Source organism: Typopeltis vanoorti, chromosome 13, assembly GCF_054136105.1.
Source record: "Typopeltis vanoorti isolate ZY-2024b chromosome 13, IOZ_Tvanoo_1.0, whole genome shotgun sequence".
Classification (NCBI taxonomy): Eukaryota; Metazoa; Arthropoda; class Arachnida; order Uropygi; family Thelyphonidae; genus Typopeltis; species Typopeltis vanoorti.
This window is the reverse complement of record NC_143561.1, coordinates 89876486-89898421: the sequence shown is the minus strand read 5'-3', so window position 1 is coordinate 89898421 and position 21936 is coordinate 89876486. Positions and strand designations below refer to the sequence as shown.

Sequence of the window (21936 nt, the reverse complement as noted above, 5' to 3'; positions counted from 1 at the left end):
GGATACGGCCCTTGGTTACACATATTTGCATTAACTAACTTACATTACTCTAAACCGATTACTTATAACTTTGAAACCATTCGAAATATATTATATTCTACTTGCATATATGAGAAAACTTTTTATTAACCATAATAAAATAATAGCCATAATAACTGTTGGTGCCAACAGAATATGATAGTAATACTTAAATTTTATTTTGTAACATTGTACTGTGCATTGAATTGTATTGTGAAATATCGTCATAATTATACAAGTTGAATAGTATAATATGTATAATTTGTATAGGTGATGTGAATAATAAACATTAAACATTTAAATTTCATAATTTTATTTCTATTGCATGAATATTGCATTTGTATAACTAAAATGTATTTAATAATTAAATAAAAAGTTTTCACATGTTTGTAATTCATTATAAGGCAAATGTTAAAAATCAACAACTTTATTATCATTCGTATTTGACTGATATATTATAACTTCTCCCAAACTGCCTTTTCTTTAGAGGGAAGAAGTACGCCAGCGTTACTAAAATTTTAAAAGGAGTATGCGGATATCGCAAGTTTGAGAAACACTGGTCCTAAAGGGATCGTGATCACTTAACGTAAATTGCAACAAGGGAGGGGGTATATTTCTTCAAAATATAACTAAACTAGTAGTGGGAAAAACAAACTTCAGAAAAAAGCACGTATTTTCCGTGTCATTAAGCAACTGCTAAGGTTATCACGAGACCTGAGCTAACTTTGATGGAAGGCATAAAATATTTTACACAAGTCAGTCAGTTAATATACATATTAAGAAGAATAGGCCACTTTAATTCCATTCTAATCTTAATCAGCCGTTTGTTCTCCCTCAATATCGTCGAACATCATTTCCCTTTTTGTTGTCTCTCGCTGCTAATTCCAGACTGAATTAACCTGGAGGAAGGATCGATATTACTGTTGCACTGATTTCCCCCTGGACGACATCGTTTTCCACCTTTCATCATCCAGCGTAGCTACTCCCGGTTTGGAGACAAAGATTTTGTCTCTTTGTTTCTCATAGTTTTATTTATTTCATTATTAAATAAACTAAATGCAGATCTCAAGCTGTTTGTATTACTAGTTCTCTATTCGAATCTATACAGTCATATTTTGAAGTCCCCATTTGAATTCATTCCAATTAGAGAAATAATCCTCATCACAGGGGATTAAAGAACATTTCAAGAGTTTATTTCATTCGCTGTTGAACTCTCAAAACGACGTCTCAGTGACTTTCTGCGATCAAACTCTGCTTAATGGAGTCTTCCCTGGTCTCTAAAGAATCATCAGCTGACGGACGTGAAGAACGACTATTATCGCATCGTTACGCTCTCGTCTTTATTACAGAAATCTTTGGCTTGTACCGATCGAAAGAACAGCAATAAAAACTTGGGTGATCGCGTGTGTAAATTCTCACACTATTGCATTTCCGATGAAAGAGAAAAAAAATAAAAACAAAAGAGAAAGATAGCGTTCAATATCAATAAAACTACACTTCACATTAAAGTTACTTCGCCAGACAAAGGCAATGACACAGGAAGCATCGCTGGTGGGCATGAATAGAGCGAGGTTGCTTGTGTTTCTATTAATAGTACTCTTAAAAAAATTAGGATTACAAGTTGAAATCAAAATAGATAAATGCTAACTCCGATACGCAATTACGTCATTACTTAAAAGTTAAGTTACTAGAACAGCCCATTACGAATGAAAGTTTACAAAATTTGTTCTTGCATCAAAATGGACTGTTTAAGAAGCTCTACGTAAGTGACTTCTTGAATCACTACGGCATAATGACTCTCAGATACCCATAACGTAGCGGGATTCGAACCTACAACGTTCTTTGGTTCCACTCAGGTAGGAAGTTGAACATTAACTAAGATTTTTATTTGACTCAAAAATAATTTTTTTTTTTTTGAGTCAAATAGTGTGTGTGTGTGTGTGTGTGTGCGCGCGCGCAAAGAGAGAAAACAGTTTTGTACAAGTTTTCTCTTGTAGAAAAAAGAATTACTTCAAAAGTGAAATGCATGCCTATTTTAAAGGAATTATATACATTAAGAAGATGCAATTACCTGACCAAACATCATCTAAAAATCCCAATCTGTGTTCCTTATCGTAATTACCAAAATTTGCTAATCATGCTATTTCAGTAAATCGGCACGAATCGGGGAGGGGGTGGGGAATCGTGAAGTTGGTTTCTAAAATTTTCAAAAAATATCAAGTAGCAGCAAACATATTGAGGATTTCTCCTATCACATTTACCTAAATCCAACCAGAGCAACTCTTATGCGAACTAAGTCATTTGTGGATATATATATATATATAAAACAAAAAAAACGAACACAGTGTTACATTACTATAGACTTGTGGTTAATAATACCCAAGAAGACACGTAAATATGCCATATCATAACCTTCAAATAAAAAAAAAAGGAGAGATTCACTACCAGATGATATGGATAGACGCTAGTTTTGACGGTCCAGTATGACCACAACTATCCACAGACTGTCAAGAAAGAATGACAAAATAAGAGCACGAGCCGGTTTAAATATTTACTACCAGAGACAATGAAAAATAAAATAATGGAACAAGTGCCACATGGAGTGTGACCATTAACTCAGAAAACCGTTTGTTCAGCACAAGAACGAAACCGGAGCTCTGCAAGATCTCTAGTTTTGTAATTCCGAGCGAGCGGTGCTTGTCAAAGCGATTTACTCTGAGCACGATGCGCGGGCGCACCATCTTCACTGTATCGATACACTCGGAACGTGAGGATCCTTGCGTTCCTTCCTGCCAGTGCGTGCCTGGCTGTAGCCAGGTGAGGATACCATGACACAGCTATACGTACGTGGATCCCTCCTTCCAGCGGATCTCTCTGGCTACTGCTTGAAGGTCAAAGTTCGGGCCGATCACCGGGATGAAGTGAAACAACTATAGTGTGCTGCTCGCCAAGCGTTTTCAGAGAACGTGGGTCTGAAGTCAAGAAACCAGGGGTAGGGGGGGAGGGAAACGACAAGCGAACAGAAATAAAAGAAAAATCAAAACTGTTCGTTCGGCATCTGTTGCCATGGTGAATAGTGACGAACTGCCTGTTGTCTCCCGGAGATTGAGCCTAGACGGCACCTGACAACAGGTGTGGTAGCTGATGGTGGCGAGGTCGGCTAAGACTAAACTCATTGGCAAACAGGTAAGGAAACGTCTTTCGGTGTACGATCTGAACTCAGCTGAGTTTTTTTTTTTTTTTTAAACTTGTATATTCATCTCATTTGTGGCTTTCTCGTGATGATAGAACAGACTGATCAGTTCATTTACCTTTAACCGTACTTCCTGAAGGTTAAAAAAGAAAGACTAGGCTTCTTGCGATTGGTATCTTTTATTTCATACAAGTATCTCCCGGCGAGAAATATCCATTTATTATTCTTTAATATGACATTTTTTAAGCATTGCAAAAGAGATCCATAAAGGATAGCTAAGTTGGCAAAACTATTAAATAATAAAAAGAATGGCATCGTACAAAAAAAAAAAATGCTGTTCAGTTTCAGAAGTATTTGTTTCTAGTGTTTGCACGCTTTTAATATCGAAGAATTAAATATACTCGATTCAAACTATAGCATAGTTTCTTATTTTCTTTAAAAGTGTTTAATTAAATAACCTGCCGATTAATCTTGGCAAAGAAGTACGCGCGCACCTCATCTCACCTGTTGAGTTTTAAAGTTCACAAGAGATATCGGTGAGAATCTTAAAAATTTTAAATATCATTGTGGAATTCAACAACTGGACGATCAACAACTAAGCTTAAAATATTTAGTAATTCCGAAAATATGTCATTCCCCTCATATCTGCTAATATTGTGCCAATAAATAAATAACTTTTTGGATAATGTTTAACAACCGACTTATTTGAAACTAGAGAGAGAAAAAAAAAAATGCACGTGGGATTAAAATAAGCGATGCTAATAACTTGGCGGCATAAGACCTTCCACTAGATAAGATGGAAGTGTAGCTTTTGCACTAATCATAACTAAATTAATAACCCCAACTGAATTATTAATGAAAGACGAGAGTGGATATTCTGGACTTTGTACGTTGATATTTACTGTATCAAATAATTTCGGACTCCCGCCCGAGAGTAGTCGAGAATCCTGAATCGTTCGACGTTTATTTCAAACATACAGCTGGTATTGCGGATATGTCATGTCAAGTGAGGTTGTGCTGTTTCCTTCCACTGCACCAGAAATATGGTTTACATATTTCAAACTAGGCAAAGCTGCCATAGAAATCACTGAGATGCTTTACGAGAAGAAACATGTAGACACTAACACGGTCATTAATTGGTTTCCAAGTTCAGAAGTGGTACGATGCCTAAAAATGTGCCTTGGATCAAGAAATGTGTCCATTGGCATCGCTATCTACACGTTAGGTCATCAATTGGGAATCTAATTTGAATCATACAAAAGCATTACGACTAATTCTGTTCGCTCTTTTTCTCTGTGTAGGAATTTTTGGACAAAAAAAAAAAAAGCACGAATATTGTTGTGCACCTTCTTTACCCTCCATATCAGGCATCGGTGGCTTTTTTTTTTGTTCTTTTTCCCAAACTTAACTGGCACAGAAGGAAGAAGATTTGATAATATCATTTATTTTTACTTGTTGTTCAGTAATGACGCTAATGTTGGGCTTGCTGTATCAAGTTCCAAGAGAGTATACAGTACGGAACAGCATGGCTGGATTTACGCGTAAGCATTAGTTCTGGGCAGTGGCGCACCCAGGATTTAATCTTGGGGGGGGGGGGGGGGGCGAGCTGAGTATACGATTTGAGAATACACACTACGCATTGCATACGACCTATGACTGATCATCTTCAGTGATCGCCAATACATGATACCCGTGATCTCTGGCCCGGCTCGGGCAACAAATTATCGCCCGAGCACTACTTCGTTCGCCTTGCGTTCACAACGACCATGATTCCCGAGAGCCAGAGGGTATTCCTACCTCATGTGACCGCTAATTCATAAGTAGCATAGAAATAGAAGACACGACACAACATAAATAAATAAAAATTAAATTAGGAAAAGATTTTGGAAAATTTTCTAGTTTTTTTTTCTTTTTTTTTTGGGGGGGGGGGGGATCCAGGGCCCCTTGGCCCCCCTGGGTGCGCCAATGGTTCTGGGCCTCTCATTACAGGGCCTCCGAGGTGCCATTAAGCCTAAAATTTACTAAGCAGAGAGTAAACCTTTTAAAAGTTATAGCTTAGGTGCCATAACTTTAAATCCGGTCCTGGAAACAGTAACCAATGATTTAGTTTCCAGAAAAAAATGCAGTCAGGAAAAATTCTGATCACACCTCGCACACTTGCTGATTAATACAGTAGAATGTCTTTTCAGATTTAAAGCATTTTCTTGGAAACGAATTCCGATTTAGAAGGACTACATCAAATTCTTTCACTGGTGTACACTTCATGACAACGTCCTCAATAAATCTAATTACATATAAATAAAGGGGAAGAGAAATCGAAATAATCTAAATATAAAAAAAGAATGTTGATGGCGAAAGTGAAGAATATCGTTAACGATAATCGAAAATTTGAATATAAGTATCCATTTACGAGCTACAGAGAGAATCAGTGAATGACATTTGCCATTTACGTTATAAACACCCGATTGGAAACAAGTAATGAAATCTTAATTGCGCCGAATTATCGTAGCATCTTGTAAATCCCACTGAGAGGGCGCTCCAGTAAATGATGTTATAAACACTTTCTAAAATAAAGATGCAACATGCATAATGTTGCATCATTACCGCGTTGCTGTAATACTTCGATTACAGCAACGCGGTCTTGAGAAAATTTTAAGAGAACAATTTTCTTAAACACTAAGAGCGCTCTAAGCCTCTCTCATTACCGATCAGTACATTCGTTCGCTGCGTGGGTAATTTCGCGTTGGATCGATTCGGACATGTTGAACACATTCCAAACAGAGTTTATCACAGCCTAAGAACACAATAACCCATTTCCCGAGAGAATAAATGATCAAGGCATAAAAGAAACAATAAAAATAGCTGTGGTTATACGAATTTGTAAGATTACTTTTTTTCCCCCCATTGTCGTTATGTAACAGATAAATGTGATTCTATTTTTATCTTTACTGTAGTAAGGATACTAATGACTAGATAATAAAAAAAATACCGTTTTATTCAAAATACTACATGATTAATGAAGGGATCTCCACTGCTGTCAATTAAACCAATCGCGGTCATTATCCTACTACTGCTAAAATACGACGGAAAACATGAAAGGATGTGTTTATGAGATTTATGTAGTGGAAGTCGCCGTGCTCAGTCAAACTCTAAAGAAAAGAAGTGGGGGCAGGGAGAAAAGAAAAGAAAAGAAAAGGGCGCATTAGCAGAGATCGAACGTCAAGGTGACCTTGATCGTATTTCGAGGACAAGCGCGTGTTCAGAATCAAGCACTTTTTTTTTTCCCCTCCACTCTTCCCTTTTATGACAATTTTCTAATGCCAGAGAAAAATCAGTGGACGTCTCTCGCATCCTGCGATTCTATTAGAGAGACACAAGTGCCGACACATCGAAATGCTGACATGTCGAATGTTTCGTTAAACAGAAACATTCCATCACGGTCACAGAATGCTGTTTCATATCCCTACGCTTTATTTGTCACTTTTATGTTCTTAAACTTTATCCGCGAGTGATTTTTGCCAAGTCATTTCGGAGGCCAGAAATGCTGCTGACAATAACCCCAGTATGAACTTCTTGACAGGTGTTTTCCCGAAGATGAATGACTGCAAGTTTCGTGTTGCCAATAGCCGATTGTCTTTAAGTGGTGTCACGCCAGTGGGGAATATTACAGTAACGATCACGTTTAGTTTATATTGAATCTGAAATAGTGCGGACGACTGTAATTCTGAAACAGCCGATTTTGTTTCACTGAACCAGTTATGTACTTCAATAAAAGCAGAGAGAGAGAGAGAGAGAGAAAGATTTAATCAACCACTATATTTCTTTTCCCTTCCTGAACTAAGATTATCCAAATTTCTCATCCGTCTGGCCATTAGCCGTTACATATGTTAGATTTAAGTTAAGCTCGTTTTATTGAAAACTAGCTCCTGGCGTGCGCAACTCACTATAATGGCGTTAGCTCTCTCTTTCTTTCTCTCCATTCCAATTCAAAAGAATCTTTGTTGCTTAAGTTGAAATCAAACGTAAAAGGTTTGTACCATATTGCCATCTACTAAAAGGGGAATCCACTGTCGCCATGGAAACATTACGTCACTAGTCTTATCGAAAGCAATTAGTATTATTATTAGAGACTTGTGAACACAGAAAAGTTACAAAGCCAGTATATACAAATGTATATTTAAGCCTTATAAACTCCAGAACAGATTTCTACAAACATCCATGCCTTACGCGGGATTTGAACCTGCAGCCTTTGCGGTGAATAAACAGTGCCTTTTTACTAACTTACCCGAGGTAGACAATTCAGATGAATTTTAAAAAATACCACGGAATTATTAAAGGAAGAGCCATAAGACTCTTCCTTTATTTCGGCGATGTAAAATTACATAGGCAAAGTGGATATCGATCCAACATTATTTCAAAACAGAATGTTTGTAGAAACTATTAAAGTTTCGTAAGTTAACCTGAGAGCTTACGAGAATACAATCTTCGGTATCCCCGAGTTGCCTTAGCTTGCACTACTTAAAAAACATGGACGCTGCCCAAGCATCCACATATTTGCCTTTTATTAGTGCATTTAATAAAGGTAAATGGCTGTCAGGCCAATGAAATCTTTATCAAATGCACTAATATAGGGCGAATATATGAACGCCTTGGCAGAGCAGCGCCCATGTCTTTTAAGTAGTGCAAACTTAAGGCAACTCGGGGATGCCGAAGATTGTAATTCTCGTAAGCTCTCGGGTCAACTTACAAACTTTAATAGTTTCTACAAACATTCCGTTTTGAAATAATGTTGCATCGAGTATCCACTGCCTACACGGAGTTACTTATTTTTTTTTTTTTTTTTAAAAAAAAACTTAATACCTCCGGTTAGCTCAGTCGGTAATAATGATGCTCTTCTGTTGGAAAGATCCGAGTTCGAATCCCGTCTAGGACGCGAAGAATTTTCATAAGGTCATTACAACTGAAGCTACATTAAACCGGTCTCATAAGGCGGCGGTGGGGATTTTCGCTCCAAATTCGGCTTTATTATTATTACGTGACACTTTCAAAGAGTCCAAAAGACTCATCACAGAGTACACTCCAACACCACACAACCGTCTATACGTCTTAATCCTCCATCTACACACTACGCCATCTATTGCCGCTAATAGTATTTTTTGTCTATTGTTCTCTGGCCGATTTGCATGGATGCGGGATGAAAACTCCTGAGTTTCCAGGGAAAAAAACCTGCTAACTCCGGAATGTGATCGGCTTAATACGCCTAAATTTTTTTTTTAAAAATTGTCCATATAAAGATGACTCTCTCCTCTGGAAGAAAGATGGACGCAATGTCCCGTCATTCTTTCAATCAGAGGTGTTTATTCTTCCACAAAAGTAATAACCCGGCAAGAACACATGCAATTAACAGACCAAAATACATTAGTGATATGAATTAGTATCGCATGGAAGAGGAGAGCGTGAAATAGCCTCCCCAGATTAGTCTTGGGAAGAACTCCATGGATCTGTGATAATAATAAAAGCTTGCATTACTCAATTTAAGTAACATATTTTAAATACTCGCAAAATTTACTCCTCCTTGATCAATTATTATTATCTGAGACCTCCAGGACGTCAAGGATTCATCAACAGAGGCTATAAATCACCCAAACCAGCTGTCATACCTTCCCTTAAATTCATTCAACTAGATGCACTTAACTATCATACCGAAAATATTTCACTCACTCATCTGCGATAGAAAAACCTAGCTCTCATCCTTTTAAACTGCAAAAGGATTCCATGGATGCTCCCGTGTTCTCCCATTTTCCATATAACGAAAAATTTCATCAGTTGATATCCTATAACACCCATTCAAAAGTTTATAGACCTCTATCATATCACCCCCTCTTTCTCCTGTCAACCAGTCTGTAATCCACATACTCACAATCTGTCCTCATAATTTAAATCCCATAATCTGGATATAATCCATGTAACTCTTTTTTGTGCCCTTTCCACAGCTTCTTTATCTCCTTGGAACCCGGGAGACCAAATCGGCTCACAATAATCCAGGTGCGGACTTATCAAGTCCTTATAAAGAGGCAAAATGACTTCTTTATCCTTACATGTCAAGGTTCGCTTAACATCGAAATTATCCAAAGTTGTATTTGCAACTTGTACTACATGATATTTGAACTTCAAATTACTACCCACCATTACGCCATGATCCGTAGCCACATCAGTTTCTTGAAGCATAGCCCCGCTAATATAATATGCCGCTGGAAATCTCATCACACCAAAGTGCATAACTTTACTGTACACTGACTAACATTAAACTGATAGCCCTTTTCGTTTGCCCAAATTTCCATCCTGTTCAAATCATTTGGTAAGTGGTGGATATCAGTAGCATCCCTGATTGCTCTTCCTATCTTCGCATCATCGGCAAACAATTGCACATTTGGGGTTAGACCCTGCCTGATGCCATTAACGTATAGATTGAACAACAATGGCCCAAGGACTGAGGTACACCACTGGTCACCTTAAAGTTGGCAGATTCACACCCACCGCCTACCTTATTGATATCTGTCTGTAAACTGTCCATTGATCCAAGTCAACAGATTATATTCCAATCCTATATTCTCCAGTTTATGCAACAGCCTTTCGTGTGGTATCCTATCAAATGCCTTAGAAAAAATCCAACATTATCATAGTGTATCCATTCCCTTTATCCAACTCGGCCGTAACATTGTTATAAAATATGAGCAAATTGCAAAACATGACCTTTATTTAGTAAACCCATGTTGCTACTTACAGAGTATAGCTTGTTTGTCTACCCATTTCTGTATGCGAGTTCTTACTAACTTCTCTAAACGCTTCACTACAGAGATACCGAAAGGTCGGTAGTTAGACATCAGTTTTTACAAGGGTAGCCTTGTACAATAGAACTACCATACATTCCTTCCATTCCTGTGGTATCATTCCTGAGCTGAGATTGAAGTTATACAAACACGTTAAAGGTCTCTAGCCAATTTTCCTTTACAACATTCCTTTAGCAAACGTGCTGATATTCCATCTGTTCCTATTGACAAATTATTACAAGTAATATGGGCTTGTATATATATATATAAAAAAAAAAACATTATCATACGTAGCAAAATCTCCCACCAAATATCGACAGAAAGCACGATCTTTAATATGTTCTTCCCATATGCACAGTAAGGTCAATCATCTGCGAAATCTGATCTTAAACACTATGGGGGGGGGGTATAATGAATGTGGCAGGGACCATGTCTACTTGAGGAATGACAGGGAAGAGAACTACTACACTTCAAATTGATAATTGATATCTGGGAAACACTGAATAATAAGAATACGAAATAAAATATAAAGAAAGATGACTTCCAGGTGGAAAAACAATAGCTCCTCACATCCAAACTTAAACATAATTCCAAAGATTCCTGTAATGTTCATAATTTCGACCGCTACACGATTTTACAACACTAATTATGGCACTGATTAAGGAAGCGATTGCGTTAACTGCAGGATAAGAGGTTATCAAAATGGTTACTTGCTGATGCACGATATACCCACTTTGGAAAAAAGCACCAATTTTACGTAAGGAATTTTAGAAAACTAATTTTAAGGAATAAACAGACAATGAACGGTCAAGTCTTCAGAGCTTGTTGTTGTATAATAATAAGATTTTTGAAATGGATCCAACCATTTTAATGCTCGGATCTGAAAATTTTAAAAAATAAACTGTAAATTTTCCAAGAATCATTTCTGGATCAGCGCCTAGCCTGTAAGAATTTGTTCGATTAAAAAGGGACCCCAATTTTTTTTCTTATAAAAAACAAACAAACAAACAAAAAAAAAAAAAAAACTCGGTGCCGTGTCTTGCTGCCTCCTAATCGTTCTTAACTTTTCAAGCATTTTTTTTTTAACATATGCAAGTCTTGGATGTTTTTTGTCAAGATAACTTTAACCAACTACTTTTCCTCATTTAGTTCCTTAATTCAGATTCGCTCTTGCGTTTCTTACATGTATCTTAGCACTTAACGTAATTGCCCTTCCATCTAAAATAGCGCATTTTCGTTATATGAGATGGTGTTCGAATATAATCTGTCTTAACGAAAGCTATAAATAACATCGGTCTTTGCAGGGATGTAGTGGTAATAGCAGACATAAAATATGACTGTCGTATAAATGAGATATTAAATGGCATAGTTCATCGCGAAATGGTGCTGTCATAGAAGGGACACCGTAAGACTAAACGGCAGCAGAACATGGAATGCTACAAATAGTAACGTTATCCTGTATCTATTTTTGAGACACTGTTAAATACCAAGTCAATGTCGGTTATTTATTGTAAAATAGCAAAGACACTTAAAATCAATAAAGTAAAAATTCTTGTATATAACTACATAAAACATTTTTAGAAAATAAATGGAAATGTCCTTAAGTAATTTTAAGCAGAAATGTTTAGATCCAGTACTAATCGGTGCGGAGAAATGGCAACTGTATAAAAAAAAAAAAAAAAAAAAAAAAAAAAAAAAAAAAAAAAAAAAACAGAATTAGAAGTTACAAACCATTTTAACATAAACCTTTTGGTGGAGACGAAAACATCTATGTAAGAATGAAAACACGTGAACTACAGTCAATATATTTTAATAAAATTAAACTTAACATACGGATATTTTGATTTGTGTATGACAAACTATCTTCAGTGTAGAGTACAACAGAAAATTCAAATCCAATCCATTGAAACTGATACTATAAACAATGGTTATCTTAGGTGCAGTATAATATATATATATATATATATATATATATATATATATATATATATATATATATATAATGGGAAAATCTCAGTACTCTTTGGAGAGACATTTGAATATAGACGCTTCTAAGTATCAACACTTTATAATTCCAGCGAATTCTGTGGCTAGTGTTGTTAATTTCATGTACTGCAAAACCAAACTTATGTTCTTTAATCAACTAAATGTAAGATTTGCATTCTGAGATACGTTTTTCATCTGATCAACCCGTTTGTCCACTATAGGATGTTATAGGCACATCGAATTTGATAGACACCAAACAGCAATAAAGGGGAAAAGGAAGAGATAACAAAAGTACGCTGCTTTGATTGATGTTTGCATGTGTCAAAAAAAAATCCCCTTCCTTCCTTTTTTTTTTTTTTTTTTTTAAGGGAGACAAGACATATACTTAAAAGTGTCCTTAATAAATGGGATTGGAATTTCTATGGAAATCATCTCGTCTCGTAACATGGATTTAGAGAAAATGGTCGATGATTTCTTGGTTGTATCCTGAAAGCATTTCTTGTTGAAGAGACGTTTGTGATTAATAGTCGACGTAGGCTGTAATAAGCACATAGATTTGAGCACACCGATTATGTATATAATGACCATAAAAGGTGGGTGTGTTGATGTGGTGAGAGCCGTCGCTTGATTAGAACGTCTAAAGTTCCATTCTATTTTTTTTCCCCAGGAAGTAGTTCTTGCTGTGTCTCTTCCAAATAGCAAACATGTCATTCACAGAGGATACAAGAATACTTTTTTCTTATAAAGGCTCTAGGTCAGTGTTTTTCAAACTGTGGGTCGCGATCCGTTAGTGGGTCGTGAAATCAGTCTAGCAGGTCACGACTAGCATTTTTCTAAATGAAATAGAATAGAAAATGTGAGTGTCTCAAAGATTTCGTAGCCTTAACAGGTTTACGAAGGACGGCGTCGCATCCTGGGTTTCCCTTCAAGCCGAAACATGTTTCAGGTTATAAAATTATTATTACGTGACACCTCTAAGGAGTTCAAGGACCCATCGTGGGAGGGCACGCGAATTTTTACAAAGTTTTAAACATATACGCCATTTTGGTTGGAATGTTATCGATTTTTATTGAATAAAATTAAATATAAAATTAATTTGTTTGCTCTGCATAAATCGGTTGGTGTTTCTACACTCAATGACTGCATTATGAACAGATGTGACCACGTATTTTCTGCAACTGAAAATTTGAAATAGGTTGTTAGGACAATGTACAGTATTTAACTAGACAGTGGGTTTAGCACTACAATAAAACTTGATTTGTTATGTAGTACAGTCCGTGGGAGGGGAGTTGTTTTCCATTATGTAAGGTCATCTTCATTCGAGTTGTCTCTAATTCACACTAATTGTCGCTACATATAGTACATAGTCCAATTGCGTCAGTACTGTATTTAGTGATACAATTAAAGCTATTTTTTCTTGCATTTGCAGTACTGTGTCTGTTGGAGAGGAGATGTTTATTACTATAAAATTTTATTCCGGCCTTCGGAAAGCATATGTGTAGCGAGCAAAAATTTGTTTATTTCTGTGAATAAAAATGAATCCTATTATGGCAAGCACACGTGTCGCATTAAATAAAATATTTAATTATTTTTTAATTTTTTTCTATATGTTGTATTTAACTAATAAAATCGTGTTTCATATTGTGTTGGTTTTTGGTTTACTTTATTAATTGTAAAGGCACGTATTGTTTTGTGAAACTTTCGAGCTGAAACTTGTTAGCTGACTCAAGAAGTTACCAGGGCAACTTGGAGTAGAGATGGATTAAGCTCCAGACACTTTGCCGTCATCCGAAGATCAGTTTAATACCTTGGAACGCGTATCAGATTTTAAGCTAATAGCAGCAGATATTTTTTATATTACATTTTCCGATTTTCTTATCAGATATTAAGGGCCACAGATATGAACATGTTTTTGGAAGATGGCGTTCGCAGCTTGCTCCACCTTTACTACGAGTTACCCTGATATTGTAGTATATCATCCCCTCAGGATATCGCTTCTCGGTCTTTTGGCTAAAGAGCAATGTAGTATACACGTGTGCAGGGAAGCGATGTGAAATGTACTTTTTTTTTTTTTTTTTTTTTAAATAGTGGATCGCGGTCAGAAAAGTTTGAATAACACTGCTCTAGATCGGAGGTGGGTGAAGTCGGAGACAATGGCGAGCCCATGACAGTGCCTTCTAAGTATTTATATAGTTTGCCATCCCAGGTGTAGAATTTCCTGTATTTATAAGATTTAAAAAGGTTACCGATGTCAGCTGGAAATTCAAAAGATAAATATTCAAGGATGTCAAAGAAACTTTGAACCAGATGAATTGAGGTTTAAGTTTTTAATAAATTTGGTGGTATTTTTATTTTTGATAAATGAATAGGGATAGCCTATAAGAGAAGGAGGAGATTCAGTCTTGTACAGAATTTAAGGCACTATCGTGGTCTGATTAAAAAGGAGTGAGTTAAGATTAATGGTGAGTGTGTTGTAGCAGTGGAGAGGCTAGCAATAAATAACATTGTCGTCCAGTTATTTAGAGTTAAGAAATTGAAAGGAATTCATAATTGTCAATTTCAATATTAGTAGTGATACTGACAGAGAAAGAAATGGTTATAAATAGGAGGAAAACAAATATAATTCCTTATGGTTAATTCGAGCTTCTAAATTATACTTAATTCAAACTAGAAAGATCTTGGATTTCGCATAACATTAGAGGAAGTATGAACTGACCAATTACTTGAAGGTAATATATTTGTACTTAGAGATGATATTAATCTTGCTAAGGGAATTAAAATAATGGTTGAAATATTCAGGGAAGCGGATTTTGAGGATAATAGCAGAAATGAGCTAAGATTGGGAGCTGCAAGTTAACAGAAGAAACGTTAGGAAATAGGACGCATTTAAGGCATAACAAAATGTCTACATTTATTCTGATAAGTTTAAAAACAAGATCAGAGTAAGTTAGATGAGCAGACAAGTTCTCAAAGGAATAAGCCACAAGAAGGTGGAGGGAAGGGGGGGGGAACCTTTCATATCATTCATCATTAACAGTTTTCTTCAGTCTACTGATGGATGAATGCTTCTCCATGCTTCTTTCATGCCCAGGTTCATGACAATATAGAACTGAAAAGAAATGACAATTACTAACCATTATTAAAGTTAAATATGAATTACATTCAGCTAGGAAAACGAAGATCAATTCTAAAAAAAAGCAAAATTAAAAAAAAAAGATGGGCATGCAAAAGGAGCTAACAAAACGAGCTCTGCAGGGTGCAACTTTAAAAGACCCCCCCCTATAATAGCGGAGGAATTATAGAGAAGTATCATACAAATTGAGAGATCCAGGATCATACAAATATGGCAACAGCGGAATACTGGACAAGGTAATTAACATTTTGCTGAAAAGGCTGGAGATTCGTATTCAGAAGATAATTATATATTTGAATTAATATATCTGAATATGAATACTCCTTATTCATATACTGAATAAGGAGTACCATAATTTGGTTAAAGGTTGGCCAATTTTAACAAAGCTCTTTATGAAGGACTAACAAGGGGAATGCATTAACAGATAGGGCAAAATGCTTCTGAGAATAGAATCGAGCTTTGAATCAGATTGATTACACCGGGGTAGAGAGCAAAATCTCTTTTTGCTGATGACGTGATATGGAGAAGATTAATAAATTGCCTGGTTGATCTTAAGTTTGAAAATTACACAACAAAGGGTGGAAATAAAACTTATGTTGAAATTAGAGATTCCGTAAGAAGTTATATTTAAATGAATATAAACGAGTGAAAGTCTGGAGAAAGTGACAATAACGAATTTAAGTTCAAGAATTATATTGAAGCGACAAAAAGTAAAAGTTAGAAAAGCCGTTTAGTTAAAACAACCTCCAGGTTTCTTCCAAAAGAATTTATGACATCTTTATAATATATGTCGCTTGATTTTGAGTGCGTTTTAGTGAAATAGAAGAAATGCCAAAGCGATCTTAAAGGAAGCTTCCCAAAATTTATACAAAACGCTGAACCTTTTGTATAAATTTGAAGGGAACATCAACAACAATCGAAGTTAAATCTACATATGTAAATTGACTATTTTGAAAATGTTGATCAAGTATCTGAGAAAAAACTATTTTAATACCAACTAGTTTCACCAACTAAAGCGGTTGGCATCTTCAGGGTACAGGACTGATGATAGGAACTAAAGCTTACAAAACATGTTACAGACTAGACATTAACAGAATTCTAATTATAAATTACAAAACAACACTGAACGTATGCAATACACGTGTGGCGCGTACATGATTTCACTTGTTATTGTGGAACGTTTTATAGTGTACTAAAGTTCATTTAATGTGTGTTTAGAGATCTAATTAGGGTCTTCCAGATCTCGGATAAGATTAAACCTTGGTTCCTATTAAGATTTTCTACAGAACGGGCGACTGTTGTGGCTTCTTTAAAAATACGAGAGCGGTAATGCTCTTCTATGTAAGGAGTACAGCTTTTATCCCACTCAATGACATGGTTGGTTCTGGAGAAATGGGAAGATAAGCCCGATATATCTTGTCAGTTGTTTTTGACATATCCGATGTGTTCTCTGTCTTATCTCAAGGCTTCTTGAAGTTTGGCCAACGTAACTTAAACCGCACGAGCATGGGATATTGTAAACTCCAGCATATTTAAAAAAAAAGGATGGAAGTCTTTTGGAGATCTTAAGAGTTTTCAAATTGTATCTTTAGGTTTAAAGGTCACTCTTATTTTATTAATCTTGTTAATAGGAACCAAGGTTTAATCTTATCCGAGATCTGGAAGACCCTAATTAGATCTCTAACACACAAGAAATGAACTTTAGTATCAACTATAAAACGTTCCTAAACAAGTGAAATCATGCACGCGCCACACGTGTATTGCATACGTTCAGTGTTGTTTTGTAATTTATAATTAGAATTCTGTTAATGTCTAGTCTGTAACATGTTTTGTGAGCTTTAGTTCCTATCATCAGTCCTGTACCCTGAAGATGCCAACAGCTTTAGTTGGTGAAACTAGTTAGTATTAAAATAGTTTTTTTCTCAGATACTTGATCAATTTCCCAAATAGTCAATTTACATAGCTTCTGTGTTCAAGAAAAAATATCGTTTAATATGTTAAATCTACATGTTTTTTTCTAGTTAGTTGGAAAAACATTAGAAACGTAATTAAAAAAAAAATGTTGGAATTTTATGCTGAGGGATACATTTCAAGAGTGCATACATTATCATGCTTAAAAAATATTGGAATATTTCACAGTTCCATCGGAACAAAAATATATAATTGGATGCAAGAAAAGCCCATTACTTACAAAGCTTTCAAAACATACAGTAGATATATTTGAAGAACAGTATTAAAATTCGTTGTAGCCATTTTCTTTTCTTTCTTTCCTACTCATAAGCAATAAATATCGCATCTTTCATGCTAGTTTATTTCCATATTATAGAATACTTTAAGCGGATGACAGAAACATTTCAGTTTTAATGTAAAAGGAAGTTTCTATTTTCATGTTACCGTTTTTTATTGTATCGTATCTGGGCCTTTTGGACTAAGATCAAAGTGTAGCAAAATGATCAAAATGTTCCTATCAGCTTAATATCTAATATTAGGCCGTGGAGTCCAAGCTATTAAAAACTTTTTTTTCTTTTTCTTTTTGGAAGCTGGTGAAGTGATTAATGTTGCCTTATATTGTACCTCTCTCTCTCTTCGAACTATTGTGGATCGCGATCAGAAATGTATCGAAAATACATGTCTGATCGCGATCAGACATGTATTTTCTGATCCCTAGATCATGATCTCTAGAGCATGATTTCTGGATCATATATAACCATTAGCTCATCCACGATACTAACTAATGCGATAGGTTTACAACTCTCCGATGCCAGAATTATCATCATTATAAAAATACAATAATAATTGTTATCTTCAAATACACTGCTTTGTAGAAAGGTAACGGACACCATAGTGTGAGGAACAAACAGCGTGGAGCCCACCTTAATATGTAGGACCTTCTTCCGCTGAGATGACTGCAGAAATCCTACTGGCCATACTTTCTACAAGCGTGCGTACGATAGCAGGCAATCCATGGGAATTTTGGACTATTCTTCCTGTAAGCATGTAATGAGGTCCTGGACTGTTGTTGGATGGACGTCCCATGACCTCATCCGACGCTCCAGTTCATCCCACAGATGTTCAATAAGGTTGTGATCAGGACTCTGTGGAGGCCAGTCAAGTGTGGTGACGTTCATGCCCACAAACCACGCAGTTACAGCAGCAGCATTATGACACGGTGAATTGTCTTGCTGAAAGAGACAACGGTCAGTTCCGTAGAAACACAACAAAGCAGGAAGCACTGCATTGTCCAGAATGTTCAGATACCTCTCGGAGTTCAATGTTCGTGCCACCGCAAACAAAGGCCCGACTTGCATATTGCGGTCCTACCATCGAAACCCATGTTGTGAGCTTCGGTTCTGAATGCTTTTGTGCTGGTTCGTGTTCCAATCGATGCTCGGAACTCCACATTCAACGTGTCCACCAACGAATGGCGGTTTTTACATATTATCCTTCGTAGCATCTTACGGTCATGTTTGATGATTCTGGTGACTCTCTGCAAATGCTACCCCAGAGAGTCTCTCTCTCTCTCTCAAACTCCGTTAATATCCTTCTTGCAATCATCTTTCACCCGGACATGTAGTTGTACTGACTTGGGAGTATCATGTAACGTGACTCGTTATATAGTGCAATGCACCTTTCCCATGGGGGTGGCCGCTGACTTCTTTCCAAGCAGTGTATGAGGTAACTATAAACCAAGCACTATTGCTTCCTCTGCCTTGATGTTCACATCCTTCCATTGTAATGTACCCTTAAATATATGAGTTATTGTTCAGCATTATTCCCCGTTTATATTCCCATAGCCTTATCTTCATCTTCATCTTCACGACAAGATCACATGATCGCCCATTCGCCAATGGAGATGGAATAGTAAATCTAATCAAATACAACAGTCTTAATTTTTATATGTACTTCATCGCATGTTGAAGTACTTAAGGTTACTGTTATCTCTCACAATCTCCATTTTGCATTTACGGTTACCATTTTACTACGAGATTAATCTACTCGCGCAAACATACCACAATGATTCTCCACCTATTAAAAATTCATAATCAGCTGTTTACTCCGGTTTGACAAATATAATAATTCTGACTACATTTACCTCGCACCAAACACCTTCGAAATCATTTCCTGATCGTGGGACCCTGACTTATAAAGAATCAGCTATCGTTAACGTATCTTTGCATTTTAGAAATTATGGACTTGACAACCGTGTTATAAATAACTCTTTTAATTTCCCGACGTTTCGATCTTCATATTAAGATTATCACCTGGAGTATATACAAATATTCAAGGACAAGCTGAGTTACATTACACACAGTAAGCTAAAGAAACAATGATTTGATCACCGGTTATTCTAATGGCATGACTTCTAGTGAAAAAATAAAAATAAAAATTAATTATTTAGAAATTACATCAAAGCTAAATTCTATTTAAGATAACATGAGAAAAACATTCTTTCTTATAGTTTTCTTATAGTAACAATGATGTCCTATTTTTAACATTACAATTGTTATTTTAGATTTAGGATTATCTACATCTAAGTATAAACTCTTAGAGAGAAACCTTTCTCTCTAAGAGTTTATACTTAACTCTTAGAGAGAAAGGTTTCGTGGGTAGAATATGTACCTTCCATATGCTTGGGATTTTTAGACCATCATTATTGTTCAGATTGGGATGGTTGATAAGAATCTCACAGGCTTCCTTAAATTTGCGTTCATACTGTTTTGGTGTGACGTAAACAAATGGTGCTTTTTCAGTCAATTCTATGTAAAGTGTTCAGGGCATAATCAGAAAAGGCCAGCTTCACCATAGTTATATTTAATGTGTCGTTTAGGTTCCTTTTGTCTGATAGGAATTGTGCGTCCTGTTTCCCCTATATATATGGTAGATTACAGGTGCAATAAATACGGTATACTCCAGGGTGTGCCAGCGGAGGGGAGTGGGTCTTTGGATGAGTTGAGTAAGCTTTTTAATTTTACAGGAGGTTTAAAGGTGACTTTGATGTTGTATTTTTGTAGTGTTATGTTTATTTTATCTGATGTCCCTTTAATGTAAGGAATGGTTATAGTTTTGTTAATGATTATGGTTAGAATTTTGTTAATAGTGTTTTAGCTGTAACCATTTTTTAGAAAAGTATTGCTGATAACTTTAAATTCGTCTTTCAGCACATGTTCATTGGAGCAGATCTTCAAAGCCCTGTTTTTTAGAGTATTAATGACACCTAGTTTTTGTGTTGGGTGGTGGAAGGAGTTTATGTGTATATATTGGCCAGTATGTGTCGGTTTCTGGAAAATTAAAAGAGTTATTTATAACACAGCTGTAAAGTCCATAAACTAGGTGTCATTAATACTCTAAAAAACAGGGCTTTGAAGATCTGCTCCAATGAACATGTGCTGAAAGACGAATTTAAACAAACCCCTCTGCTTCTAAATTTGCAGGCAATCTTATTTAAGGCACGGAGCTTATTACTACAACGTTATATGGAAAAAGACTTTATCGAAAAGTTTCTCATAACCGATGAAAGATATACTCGTTCCCAAATTCCACATTTCTTTTCCGTTATCTGCTATATCGCCAGAATACATTACGTGTGTAATCTATTAGGTTCACTTGCCATCATCCGTGGAATCCGCGGCTTCAGAGACATTATTACATGTACGGACATGTAATAATGTCTCTGAAATTTTTTATGAAACCAGAAACAGTTCTGGTTTCATAAAAAAGAAAGATGGCAATTCAACTCGGTAATGGACACTAGAGCAATCGGAATGGCTGAACGTTATGTGATGTCCGCGGTGTGCATACTCGTGCAAGTGCTGCAAAAATTCCACCATGATTGGGTATTAAGAGTGGCCCAACAATCAGAAAACAGTTAAGGCAGATCCCCTTATATGAGAGGCGACGTAGAGTTGTAAGAATGACGCAGAATTGCAGAAATTGCAGTAATCAGTCAGTGCAACAGTGGACTACAAAAGAGCATACTGGAAAGCACAGTACATCTGACCCTCTCACAGATACGTAAAACACAAACTGCAGAGTACGGAGAGACATATCAACACCAACACCAGAGAAGTGGAAAAGGTTATTAGGTCGGAGAATCCCAGTTTCCAGTCATGTATTAAACTTGAGCAGAGCTAGCATACAACGAAAAGCAGTAGGAATCAATGGGTGGTCATGCTAAATGGAAGAACTGTAGGCTGGTAGTGATGATATTTTCCTAGCTTATGTGAAGTCTTCTGATACTGGTGGCTTGTCGTTCGAATGTTACGACTTACCTTTTTTTAACATAATCCAAAAATCAAATTCTAGAGACCGAACATGGAAAATTTTCAGGCTTTCCATAAACCGGTAGCGGTCTGCCACCATGCAATGAAAATCATCCTCCTATTTGAAGATTATTACTATAAAGATGTATTCGTCATGCTCGCAGTTTATATCCGGTATCATTTACTTCCATAGTCTCATATGGAGGTGGAAGAGCTTTTCAATTAGTAAAACAAGCAGACTGTCCAGTGGGCATATTTTATGTGGTTATTTATTTTTCTATTCCTTATGAATTTCGTTTCAGAGACTTATTAAAAGCTTCTTTTGTTATGAAGAAACAACTCTCAGTACGTACAGTGTTTAGATGTTTAAAAATGCTCCTATTAATTAGGAATGCATGCATTTAAATAATACAAAATAATAATTTTAATTAATACTGCCAACGTATAGATCGGTCCAAAAATTATTTCTCAGAGGCAAAGGAAATCTAATAAGTAATGATCGCATGCATTATATTT

At 36.1% G+C, this 21936-nt stretch overlaps 1 protein-coding gene across 1 annotated transcript in view; it reads left to right on the top strand.

The window, feature by feature from the left end:
- The first annotated feature begins 3096 nt into the window (after positions 1-3096).
- Positions 3097-21936, top strand: part of LOC150100351 (uncharacterized) — an 84013-nt gene continuing 65173 nt past the window's right edge. The window contains exon 1 of the mRNA XM_090403153.1: positions 3097-3204. The gene's annotated coding sequence lies outside the window, so the exon portion shown is untranslated. The remainder of the gene's footprint in view (positions 3205-21936) is intronic.